A 14237-nucleotide genomic window follows, 5' to 3' on the forward strand; every position below is an offset into this window, starting at 1 on the left:
TTTTGTTACCAAAAAAACGAAAATATAAATCTTCCTCCTCACAAAAAAAAATAAAAGCAAAAACAAAAATATGAGTTTTAATATTTTTAAAACCTCATGAATAATTTCCATATTTAAGTAAATGACGAAGATACTAATAAAAGCCTTATGTCAAACAGCGCTCTTCATAATAATTCCAAAAAATATAAAAACACAAAAAAAAAGTATAATTCTTAGCCTGGTTATATGCTGGTATACAAACCTACAACATCTCCTTGAAATATTTAAATATTAAATAAGATTCAAGATCTGCACTAGAATTCTGCCTTTACCGCCTGCCTGCCGACTGAGTATGCTCAACACACTATTTTATTAAACCATTTGCCAAGAAAAATATTCAGAATATCCTAAAGCTTTAGAATATTGAATAATAAATCAGGACAGTCAACAGCACGAGAGCAAGAAGGTGGATATTATGTTCAGCGGCGCAAGGATTCACCACTTCTAGAGTGGTATATCAACCAACATCACGCAATAACTGTGATACAGCGCAGTGATTCCAGAAAACAAAAAAAAACTCTCGACACCTCTCTCTTAGCGTCACGTGAAAATTCCTCTAGCTACGAGGATCCTGAACCAGAACCATGTAACATGCGAGCGTATAGTATCGTTGTCGCGGGACAAAAAAAAAAAAAAAACTAAATTTTTTCTGCTTTCGCCATCATGTCAAAGATAAGTAGATACTTTATGAATATGTTGCTTGTTTCGGGAAGACTTTTAGGAGATACACACGTTCATCGTGTAAATCAGCGCCCTGACACCCTCCTCACTCACACAGACAAACACCAAATTCCGTAGGGAAAAAATAAGTAAACAAAAATTGAATATTTCCTTAGGGTTGAAAGATGGCGTGTTAACGTTGTCAGGAAGGTGAGTCTTGTATACAAAATCGATGCAGCAAACGGTTTTTTTTTCAAGCTCTTAAAGGCCACAAATACTTCGTTTTCAAAAATGACCATCTGTCTGACATGAACTCTCCTCAAAAAGACTAAAAAAAAAAAATCCATAGGGATACCAATCTCCTTCCGGGCTAAAAAAACACCTAAAGGCACGTAGCCTTCCCTACAAAAAAAAATAAGAAAATCGACATAACTCAATTTTACCTCTGTCTGTCTCAAGGAACACAGGTACTTCCGATGGGATTACGAATTCTACACAAATACTCAAAAAAAAAAAAAAAAAAACTGAACATTGAGGATGCTTCTTCTTCTGTTTACAGCCAAAAGATAAATGGCCAAATGGATTCCTTCTTTACGGCGTTTCCATTTTCACGATTAGGTGTACTTCTCTTTTCTCTCTTTCAATTTTAAGAGGGGGGAAATGGTAGAGTATAACAGTCAATCTGTTAAGTGCATAGTTTTGATTTGAAAGCAGGTTTTGCTTTTAATCAAATCTCGATTCAATTCAATTGAATGCCGAATTCCTTTTAGCCAAAAAAGATATGGGGGAGCCAAAACCCCCCTCTTTTAAAAGAGTGATAATAAAAAAAATAGGAATGCAAAACATTCAGGAGCTTAAAGTGCCTTTAAACATAAAATGGGAAAAAATTTAAAGCTCAATGAGCAGCACATGTGATTTAAAAGGACAAAGAATAAAAACAAAATAACAACAACAACAACAAGTTAAAGAAAAAAGACTCGGATATAGGAGGTATAGGTAGTAGCTTTAGCTCTTGTGTGTGCAATCGAATTGAAGAGTTGGTTCGAGTCCATTGAGCAGGAATGGAAGTAAATTTAGGTGAACTTCCTGGTAGCTATTCTGCTCTTGGATATGAGAGATGTTAAGGTTTGGGGGGAGGGATAGCGATAGCCTTACTATCAGCTACCAGCTTCTCTGGCGAAAAACGTACGTTGCAATTTCCGAAAGTTGTCAGACAGGAAAACTTTCTAATTCGTTTCGTTATCGTTTGTGTGTTTTACTTTTAGGTTTTTTTTTGTTTTGTTTTTATTTTTCGGTTTTTGTTTTCTTTTCCTGTGTGATATGGCAAGTTGGTTATTTTGGCTACTTTTTTTTTGGTATAGAATGAGACGACTTTCGGCTCTTGGGGACATTTTCGATTTGTTTTTTTTTTTTTTTTTTTTTTTTTTTTTAGGTCTCAAACCCTTAAAAGTAGAAAAAGCTCGATTTGGAAATCCAATTTGCCACCACCCTTTTAGTTTCTTTTACTCCTCATCACTGTGATTGGAAACATCAGTTTTGGGCTTTGTTTTTTTTTTCAGTTTTTTTGGTGAAGTTTTAAAGGTGAAATCCTAAATAGGTTTGGACATTGAGTTGTAAACGTGAGACTAACCTGAATGGATATAGGATTTAGATGGTGTTTTTTCAAATTATTTTTTTACGAAAAGGACATTTTTAATTGCAGTAGAGCTTAATACCGTCTGAGTGTGATTGAAATCGATTTAAATCGAAATTGATTTGATTAGTTTTTGGAAAAGCCTAAAATTATTAAAAAAAAAAAAAAACATTCACATGTGTAAGAATTGAAACCTTAAAAAAAATTTGGTTTCAATGATATTTTTCATTTGGAACCTCATTTTTTACTATAAAAAATAACAGTGGTCAACAAGGTTTTTGCCACAACAACCAAAATATACTTTTCTAGTAGTTTTTGATGTGCTGGTCTCGAATCTAAAGTCAGAAAATTGTTATTGGCCTCCGTTTATGAAATATTAACGTTAGAAAATGTCAAAAAACGTCATTTTGGCTGTATTTGAGGTTATGTTTTTATGTGAAAAAATTATGAATAAATTTGTAACGGTGCCTATAAGAACTTTTTTTATTCTTTCGAAAAATGTATAAATCTTTCCGATATCTCTTTTACTGCCCAAGATATTTAAAATTTAAGCAGCGGTCTTTGAATCAGAAACAACACTGGCCAACCAAATTAAACTTTTTTTGCCACAAGAACCAAAATATATTTTTCTGAAGGTTTTTGGATTGCTGAACTCGAATCCGCAGTCAGAAAAATTCTATTAGCCTTCGTTCTTGAAATATTACCGTTATAAAATTAAAAAAAAAAAGGTTTTTTTTATAACGGTTATACCTATTTCAAAAACGGAGGCTAATAGAATTTTTTTAATTGCGGATTCGAGTTCAGTATCCCAAAAACCGTCAGAAAAGTATATTTTGGTTCTTGTGGCAAAAATTGTGTCACCAGTGACTTAAACTTTATATTAAGTTTAGTTTCTCTTTGGCTTATTAACTGAAACTTAAGATATCTCGAGCAATTAAAGAGATATCGGAAAAATGTAAACAGTTTTTGAAAGAAGAATATCTGTTCATATAGTCATATTTACAAATTTATAATGAATACCTCACATAAAAACAGAACCTCGAAAACAGCAAAAATTACGTTTTTAACATTTTATAACGGTTATATTTCAAAAACGGAGGCCAATCAAATTTTTCTGACTTCAGATTCGGATTCAACACCCCAAAAAGTACTAGAAAAGTATATTTTGGTTCTTGTGACAAAGAAAAAAGTTAAATTTTGTTGACCAGTGTAGTTAGCGGATGATGAAGCTAGATTTCTATTGTTTCCAAAGTTTAAGATGTATGAAATGTTTCTAACCAAATTTCTTTCTTAAACATAATCCAATTATTTTTCATGCAGTTTGTAGTTGACGTGCAATAATGTTTGATATATCAAATTAATAGTTTGTTTGTCTTAGAGCTAATTTTTCAATCTTCTAATAAACAGTCAGTTAACTGTTCGACGAATAAAGTTATTAGGCTCATAAACAATCAGATAAAAACATTGAATTTTTCAATCAAGAATAATTTATTCTACAGAATAACAAAAAAAAATTGTCAAATTCAAAAATATTTAAAATTAAACGTCATTTTTATTCATGATTGTTTTTGTTTTCTTGTTTTCCACTGTATTTTTTTCAAAATTCTTTCAAAACAGCTTTGACAACTGACACAATATTTTTATTGAGATTATGCCTTAGAATAATTTTATTCGTCTCTGAAAGAAGCAGATAGATTTATTCTTAGGAATAAGCTATATCTGCCTGTTGAAAAATTGATTTTTTCTCTATCCTTAGGAATAAGTACTAACTGACTGTTTAACTGACTATTGAAAAATTGGCCCTTAAAAACATAAACACTATTGCCGATTATGTAAAAGTAGATTGCAATATTTCAACTTTACATAGTTAACGTCAATATGATATAGAAAATTAGATATGCGAATAATAAATCTCTGGAAAATGCATTAGGAATGGGGTTTCCCAAAAAAACTTGTAATACACAGAGTAAAATAAACCACATAAAATAGAACAAAAACAATAAGATTTCTCTATGGTTTTCATCCAAGAAGGAAACCTTATTAAAACAATCGGGTTTTCCTTATTGTTTAAAAATCTGCACTTGTATGGTTTTGCCGGGGATCAAACTGAGGCCTTTAAATCATTAGTCGCACACCTTACCATTTAACAAACCTGCTATAAAAATATTGATCGCGATTTTTTTTTTCTAGTGCCAAGTTGAAAAAAAAAAAATATTAATTTTTCACTCAAATTTTAAGATTTTTGCTATAAAAATAATAAGAAATTTCCTTAAAATAAACCTTCTTAATCGTTGGTTTTAATAAGATTTCCTTATGAAATACATGGACAACAAAATATAAGGCAATCTGTTAGTTTTTAGGGGGTCATATTTTTCTTCGTGCAGGCTGATTTATTGGTATACAGCTTGGTGTTAGGGTGGTTTACAATCTGTGAAAATTAACTTAATTTACAATTTTTTTTGTAAAAAAGCCTCAGCTACAATTTTGTAGAACATAATTTTTGTGTAAAACCTACAGTTTTTAAAATAAAAAATGTTGTGACCTTTGACCCCTTATAACGGGACTAGCGGACAGAGGAAACTTCAGGACTTTTCACAGATTGTAAACCACCCTAACACCAAGGCTGTATACCAAAAATCAGCCTGTTACAATTTTTTGTTTCCTTTCTTTGACAATTTTTCGTCTATTCTTACTGGGCTATTTATTTTGTTTATATTTTTGTCAACTTTATTGTATGAAAAATTATAAAATGAACATAATAATCTCATTGGTATCTAAAGATTAAGATTTAATTTGTATCTGTACATTTTGTAGAAAATAAAATATATTTTTTAAAGGAAATCGTATTTTACATGCAAGGCTAACAAAATTACCTTTAGTACAGGTAAAATAGTACATAAAATCAAGAAACAACGAAGAAAAAAATAAAAAAAATAATAAAAAATTATTAAAATTATTTTTATTTTAAGTGAAGTGATTGAATATAATTCAATATAAGTTCAAGGAATAAAAAAAAAAATTTTTACACTCATGAAACTTGGCAAAAGTTTGCTTTTGGGATAAGAACCAAGTACAAAAAAAGTCTATAAAAAATAGTTGGGTGGAAGGGTGTTTTTTCGCGGACAAGAGGGAGGGAGTGAAGGTCAAAAATATACTGAAAAAAATTGTTTGTTGAATATCATCATATGACACATGTTTTCAAAGTATTTTTTGATGCTGAATCCAATAACATAAAAATAAAGTCAATACGATTGCTATAAGAAAAGTTATTTCCGATTAAAAACCAGGGTGCTTGTTTTTTTACCTCAACAGGTAAAATATAACCGAAACATATGTGAAAAACATGCTACACTGACAAAATTTGGGATGAAGGTTTAAGATAAAACAGGGACAAAGGATTCATAAAGTTTTTAAAAATATTTTTGACAAAAGGGTGTTTTTTTTGATAGGTTAAGTTGTGTCTGAGACATCAGATGAAAGGTTAGGTTAGGTAAATAGGTACATTATCTTTATGCGAAATAAAGTTAAATCAAATTTTTAAACGATATCGCACGGTCAAATAAGGAACATGTTAACTGTTATATTAAAATTTTGACTATGAAAATGATTGAAATTTTGTAAAAAATATAGTCCTGTCTTTTAATTATCTATCGTTGCTATAAATTTCATCTATCTTAAAATGAAAAAAAAAAAAGATATTACCAAAAAATGATTGAAAACGGTCAAAAAAATTTAAGGAAGAGAAAATTGTTCTTCGCGCTATCCGCTCAAAAATAATTTTTCCTATAAAATTTTTTGCACATGCATGGCACGCATGCATATCAGTAATACCTACACACAGAGAAAAAATAAATATTATATTAGTTAAAACCGGGATAACTATTTAAAATAGTCATTATTGACTATTTAAATAGTCATTATTGACTATTAAAATAGTCACATATAACTATTTTAATAATTAAAATTGACTATTTAACAGTTAATTTGGAGAATACAAGTACTTCGATTGATTATTTAAATAGTCACATATAACTATTTTTTTAACTTTTTTAATAGTTATCCCGATATTAACTATTTTGTTCTTTGAGTGTGTAAGTTTAAAAAGAAATACCCCCCAAAAAAATAGGTATTTTCAAAAGTTCGTAATTCGAAATCTAAAAAAATGTTTTTTTATTAACTTTCTATTTGTATAACTCAAAATTCTGTAAAAAAAAATTCACTTAGGAATGATAACTATTTTATCGATGCACAGTGTGGCCAATGGTATCAAAAGCTGGCAAAAATAGCTATTTTTAATTTGTACCGAAATTGCCAGATATAAATTTACTTTAATAGAGGGACTAATAGGCTGCACAAAACCGGTTTTTATTCCACGATTTTAGCCTAACGCTGAGAATAACTACACTTTAAAATGTCACCATTTTCGTTATTTAACTTTTTTTTAGCTCCCATGGGTGTTTCAAGTTATAAGTGCTATTTCGTTAAAACAAAAGATAAAAATTTGAAATAAATATGGAATTACAAGCAAAAGGAAAGCTTTAGATTTTCATTTCTCTTTTGAATTATGAGTGTGTAGTTTGTTTGAAATAATTTTTCGAATTCGGTGTCTTTAAGATCATTTGTGTTTTGTGTGCGTCATACAAATCCCTTGAGAAAAAGTTCATAACGGTGTGAAGTGGCGCTTTGTTTTTGATGTCCCTTTATTGATGAGAGTGTCATCTTTCGTGTCAATTCAAAAAATGTTGCCCATGTTTGCAACTTTTTGAGTAAAAACTATGTGAAGTTTTCTAAAAATAACCAATTTTTTGTATATATTTCTCAGATTCCGGCAGTGCTGACAATACCGGTCAACTAGATTTTTGACACAAGGACCTAATTATACTTTTCTGAAGGTGTAAGAGATTCTGAACTCGTATCCATAGTCAGAATTATTTTATTAGCCACAACTGAGAGCTAAAAATTTAAGAAAATAGTGATGATCAAAAAAAAGGAAACTCATCTTGAGATATCTCATGCATAAAATAATATCGGAAAGATTTAAATAGTTTTTTGAAGAAGAAAAACAGATCACGAAGTCAAACTAGGCTGAAATAATAAACCACAATAATTAGCATAACCTCAAAAATGTTCAAAATAACGTTTTTTTCTTTGCATTTTACACCGTTAATATTTCAAAAAATGGAAGCTAAAAGCATATTTCTGGATGTGTATTCGAGTTCATTATATTCCTAAATCCTTCAGAAAAGTATATTTTTGTTCTTTGGACAAAAAAAAGTTGAATTTTGTTGACCAGTGTATTTTTTCATTAAGAAGATTTTGTTATGACCCAATTAATGAGTCAGGTCAAAGATCTTTGAGAGATAAAACTATATTTTTTTAAGAAAAACCTTATTTAAATAATAAAACCAGTATAAATTCAAAGTATTAAAAAATTAAATAACAATTTTCCTTCTCAAACAACTTCAAAGCTAAAGGTAACAGATACCTTCATAGTTATGTGCGTTTTTAATAATTTTTCATAGAATCACAAGAGTTATCTTAGTTTTGAACTTTATTATAGTATTTTTACCCATAACAAACTTAAAAACGAACAAAAATAATTTTTGCCAACTTTTCCTACCATCGGCCACACTGTGCGATGGTTTACTTCATGTTTTTGTTTTAAAAAACCCGCAAAGACATGAATCGTTTATTTCAGAAACAGCATAAGTCCATGAGCATTAACTTTTCAGGAGCAACAAAAAACTGTTTTTTAAGTTAAAATTTCACAACACTTCAAATTTAAAGTATACGGAGATATAAACTAGCTAAAGACGCATTTAAAAACCTTTGAAATATAAACTTTTTTTCATGTCTTCGCGAGTTTTTAAGCCTTTAAAGTCGCTGGACTTATGTCGATTCTGAAATAAACGAATTTTTTTTTGGTAAAGCTTTTGTTTTTATCTAGCTATAGCTTTTGAACCCTGCTTCTGATTTTAATGAATAAAATAGCAGTAGATAGAGAAAGTCTTTACCTTTTTATAGATGTATAACAAAAGGGCATGCGTGTCAAGATTGCTGCCAAAATAATTTAAAACTGGTAGAAAGTCATGTATTTAACAGTCAAAAATGTTGCCACCTCGTGAAATCTTTCCAAATATTTTAAACCCTTTACTTTCAGTTTTCGTATTTTGGGGGGTCTGACATACTTAATTTTTTTTCAGTGCAGCGGTGGTGCGGCGGAATTCCATTTTACCTGGGTATATTCTTTATATTAAAATTTATTTTAAGTTGTTTAAATTGTTATTCCCTAAGTGCATTAAAATCTCCTTCATTTAATTAAAATCTGACGACTGTATAGTGTACACTTATAAATCGACTTAATTAAATCAAATATGCAAAACAACATCATTATGTAGACAGCAAGCATCTACTTAAAAAAAAAACAGAAAATTTGTGACCTCTTCGTTATATATTTTCAATCTCATTTTGATTCAATAACATAAACCACTTAAAGTTTTTAACATGAATCCATACTTAATGCCCTTTCCGTCACGACTAGTCATCCACCATTAATTTTTAAATTCAATTTTAAATTGATTCCTCGCCCGCCGACGACACCACTACCAAACCACCATCAGTCTATGTGTGTCTATACCATATTACCCACAAACCCCAACCAAATGTATCCAAAAGTGAAATCCCAGTGAAATCCAACATGAAATAAAATAGCCACCCAAAGCATCAGCCCTTTAGGCAAAAAGAGTATATACTATAAATTGCACGCTTGGAATGGTGATGTGATGACTTTCCATGCGAAACCCAAAGGGAGGTTATTTTTGTACTTTTTTTTTTGCTTTGGTTCTTTGCGTTTTGTGACAACGCGACAGTTAAAATCCCCCGCTAGGGATGCAACAGCTCTTTCAAGCCCTCCTATAAACCATGCCACCATCCGGCCGCCTAGGCTTCAGTTCGCACCACTTGGCATTTTAAAACATGCTTCAGAACTTCAAATTTACAATACATAGAGACATTGAAAGAAAGAATATGCTAGTGAGGATTTGTGAGTGAGGGGGTGAGGATTTTTGTCGTGTTGTTGGAGAAGGGTAAAAATTAAAATTACACCATTTGTCACGTCGAGGACTCTCTTTCTCTCTGGCAAAAAGGAATTCTGCTCAAGGAGCACTGAGCGCCGCCATTTCTGATTGATTAATTGATGACGAGAGTAAGAACACTCTACTCGCTCGCTTATACTCTCGCGTTGGTACTTTACTTGAGTATCTTGAGAATGTTAGTGGAAGGGAATTTAATTGGATGAAAAGGCAGCTTTAAGTAATGAGCCCATTTAGGTTACACTTCCTGTAAGAACACGAGTAGTTGCATTCTTGGAAACATAAAGCACGAAAAGAGGAAGTAATAAAACTTTGAAGGATTTAATTGATTTATTTTAGTAAGTGTGTTTGGATTAAAGTTTCTTAATTTTATTTTATAAAAAGTTTTGGAGGTAAAAGTAAAAGTTTGAAATCTTATAAAATTCTTCTAGGAAATGTGATAGAGATAGTTTCTATTTTATAAAAAAAAAAACTAAACATTGATAAATTCATCTTAGTATATACACTGAGAGAAAAAACAACTTAAAATCAACGAAAATTACATTGAACAATAGCTCAAAAAAATTAAAGGAACAAAAAAATTCGTGATTTTTTTTTTTCGATAGCCTGTATCTCAGTAAAAAATGATCGTATCATGACATAACAAAAAGCATGTGAAAGCTAAATTTTTTTTAGTTTAAGAATTTTAGAACCAAATATATTATTTCGAACGGTAAAAAAGCTTAATCATTGGAACTGTTCAAAAACCAAAACTTAAATTTTTCTCTTAAAAAAGTGGGAAATATCTCAACAACGGATCACTTGACAGAAAATTCAAGGACACATTTAAAAACTTCATTTAACAATCTACAAAAGATCTGATGTTTACTTTGTTTGTCAATTTAGAAAAGCTATCAAAATAGGCATTTTTACCGTTTTTGACGTGATAACGCCACCACAAAAAAGTGACGACATTTTCTAACGTTACACTCTCGCACTTTCGCAGTGCGGCAAAAAATTTAAATTCATAATTAAAAAAAAACTATTTGAGATATAAAAATCTTCTATAGCTTATTTGAAAGATAATAACCTAAAGCTTAATCCAAATGAAGAATTTTTAAAAATTCCGCCATTTAATAGGGTAAACAGGGGTAAAAAGGAAAGATGAAATTTGGGCTAAAATCTAAACGCAAAGTTGTAGAGAATTGATTTTTTTTTTGTTATAGATAGATGAGATTAATTTAAGAATAACTGCATTTGAGAAAAAATTCTAAAAAATTGTGAAACTAAGCTATAACGTTTTGTTTAAACGTTGCACACGTGTTAGGGCTATGACAAAATGATGATTATGTATAGGGGACATTTTTTTTGATAATTCTAAAGATGTCAGATGAAAGATGGGGGGAAAAAAAATTAGGCATATAATACGAATTTTTTTTAAATACACTGCATTTCGAAATATGATTTTCTGAAAAACACCAATTTTTAGGAGTATTTTTGGGTAGTTTTTTATTGTTAGCTTTTTTTTGGAGCGTTCAAAATTGAATTTATAGGACATGTAGGCCTGGGCTATCCGCATACATGTGCAAAAAATTGGAGTTCTAAAATGATTTTTGCCTGAATAACAGGAAAAATAAGTTTAAAAAGAAAAACAGGTTTTTTGAGCGTTTTAACCGATTTTCATGTTTTTTTTTTTTGATGAAAATACATGGAGTTCAAAAAATTCTAGCTCTTTTTGTAGATGTCTCATAGACCTGGGGTCGAATTACGACATACGTTCGTTAACGAATGGTTGCTATGTGTCCCTATCGTTTTCTAATAATTAAATAGAGACAGAAATAGTCAAAACGTTAACGTATGATCGTAATCGTGTGCCGTAATTCGACCCCTGATATATATATTTTGAGCTAAGACAATAAGCTTTCAGATGGTATAAAATTTTGTATAGGTTGTTAGGGAAAAAAATGGAATTAATGACGTGAGAAGATAAAAATTCATGTTTTTTTTGCTTTTTTTTATGAAAAAGATTGTTTTCAATAAATTATTTTTATACTCTTTGCGCATTATAAAAATTTAAAAATAAAAGAAGAAATACTTGTAAATTATGATTGTTTGAAAAAGTAAACTCTTCAATTGACTCATTTTAAACAAAACCACACAACCTGTTTTCTGACGACGTTATCACGTAAAATCATCGTCCGTAAACCGGCTTTACAGACAGCCTCTTTTTTTTTAGAAAATGTACAGCTTTTTTTACAACAATGGGTGATTAGATTAAACTGCGAGTCTTAATTTTTGAAGTTTAATTTACCTGACATTAATCTGAAAAGTTACAGTTTTATTCATAAAACAGTTTTTCTGTTCTGAGGGTTTGAACTTTTGAGATGAAGTAAAACAACACATTTTTTGAGCTATAAATGATTTACTTCTAATCACTTTTAAAAAAAAAGCCCTTGTAATTTTAGATAAACCAAATAAAAATTAAAAGTTTTCAAAAAAAGTTAAATTTTGAAAAAAACAAATTTCATGCTTTACCAACGTGCTGACTCAGTGTTGGAAATTGGGTGATAAAATGCATCTAAAGCTAAAGTCCGACAAAAATTTTAAATTTTCTTACCTTGTTTAAATTTTAATTTTAATGTGTTTAATGCTAGTTTTGTTTAACATTAAATCAACGTTGACATTTTATTACATTTCACTTTGCGTTTTTTTTTTTCCACAGTACCTATAGTTTTAAATGTAAAATGAATAACAATGTAAAATGAATAAAATACTGCTAATTATAACAAAAATAACGGTACTTAACGGATTTTTGTGTTAAGTATTTAATTAAATGGAAAAAAAACATGCCTCTTGTATTACCTACCTAATTTACTTTTAATAATACATATTTTGGTACTTTCAAAATTCCAAATAAAAACTAACTTGCAGTCATTTTGTAAACAAATATCTGTATAAATAGAATCAAGAGTACTGAAAATCAATATTAAATTGATGGATTACATTTACATAATTAAAATTTTCATTTTTAACCTTGGACTTTTTGGCACAAAATCATTTATCATTTTGAATGTTTTGTCAATGAATTTCAGTGAAACTTTTTTAATTTTATTTTTATAAACAAGCACTTAGAAAATCTGTACACAGTCGAACGTAGGAGTTTCATTAAAGATTAAATAAAAGCAAACACAAAAATAAGCTCTTTAAAAATCTTCGTAGTAGAACACAAAAACTGTTTTATAAAATGTACCATATAACTTCCATAATTCCTTTTGGATCTAGGTACATAAAAATGGTGCCAATTAAATATATCAAATAAAATTTTATAATTTATTTGGAATGAATATCAAAGACTGATTTGAGGCAGAAAAGTTTAATTTATAAAAATAGGAGCGATATGGTAAGGACATTTTTTAATTAAATCTATTGTCTTAAAAACAATATTCTCCCATAAAGCCTTACATATCACGACTTTTCAAAGTTTACATCTTGATTGCAAAGTAAAGAACTTTAAAAACTTCAAAAAGTATCAAAAAGTATACACATTTCAAAGGAAAAACTGATGCCATACTTTAAGAACATGACTCAACTCAACAAAGTATGTAAATTTCTTTACATATTGTTTGTCTTTAAAATCTTGACTCTCTTCTTTCTTTCTAGTCTTTTCAACAAAATTTCCCAGCTTATTGACATAAATATTTTCTTGAAACGTTAACACTTTTTGAATGTGCCGAGGAGATTCATTTCCTGAAATCCTCTTCAAGACTTGAATGTCTGGAAATGTCAAACTGTCTTAATGCCACTCAGAGAAAATTTGTTTCTATTTTGTAAAAGCAAACATTTACTCGTACAAACAAATAAGAAAAAAAAGGATATGGAAGAAGAAGGATTAATGTGAATATGTATGTGTGTTGGGGTGTCCCAGTAATTGCTGTGTCCTTGGCAAACTTATGAAATGAAAACACACACTCTCTGCTGTCAGAATCTGTACATTTATAGAGATTTTCTTCTTCTGTTGAATCAATGACACCACTTAGAGATTACCTACTTAGAGGTTTTCGAGCAAAATGAATTCTCATATCTCAAAACGAGCAAAAATGTCTTCTTCTCTTTCTCATACTCAAATGAATTCACACTAAAAGATGCCATAGTAGAAGGGACTCTTATGATACTGAGAATAGCATTTTTGAAGAAGTAAGCCCTTCTGGGATTTCTTAAAGGGTTTTTGAAAAGTGCATCAAGCTGAAGGATGCCTCTGGCTCCATGTCAATTTTATGTAGCCATGTGTCCTCTGTATAAGCCTCTCTGAATGTAAAACGTGAGGCGCTTACTTGAATCCTTTTTTGGTATATCCTTGTGCAAACAGTTTATTTTTTGCCTGCCCACATCCGTTTAGTGGGCCTATTCGCTCGAAAAGAAGACAGAACAAAAAGTAGCTACTTTGTGGAATATCGGTTGAGTGGAAGAAAGTTCTTCTTTGGCCTTAAGTCGAATGCCTACGATGGCTACGATGGATGCTAAAGGATTAAGGTGAGAATGGAAAGTGAAAGAAAGTGTTTTATTTTTACATATATCTTTCTACCAAATACAAATATGATGGCTTTGAGAGAAGTGAAAGATTTAAGTTGAGACAAATTTAGTACCACGACTTTTTCCCTTCGTTGAGTTGTTTTTTCTGTTTTTTTTTTCTAGGCCAAATAAAACCCATAAAAGTTGAAGAAAAAAAACCACATTCCAGTTTTCTAGTCCAATTCATAAAGAAAAAGAAAAGAAAAAATAGGAACAAAATTATTGTCATTCTTTAGTTAACCAAGGTCGTTTTTAAGAAAGACAAA

This window comes from Episyrphus balteatus, chromosome 1 (genome assembly GCF_945859705.1).
Source record: "Episyrphus balteatus chromosome 1, idEpiBalt1.1, whole genome shotgun sequence".
NCBI classification, from domain to species: domain Eukaryota; kingdom Metazoa; phylum Arthropoda; class Insecta; order Diptera; family Syrphidae; genus Episyrphus; species Episyrphus balteatus.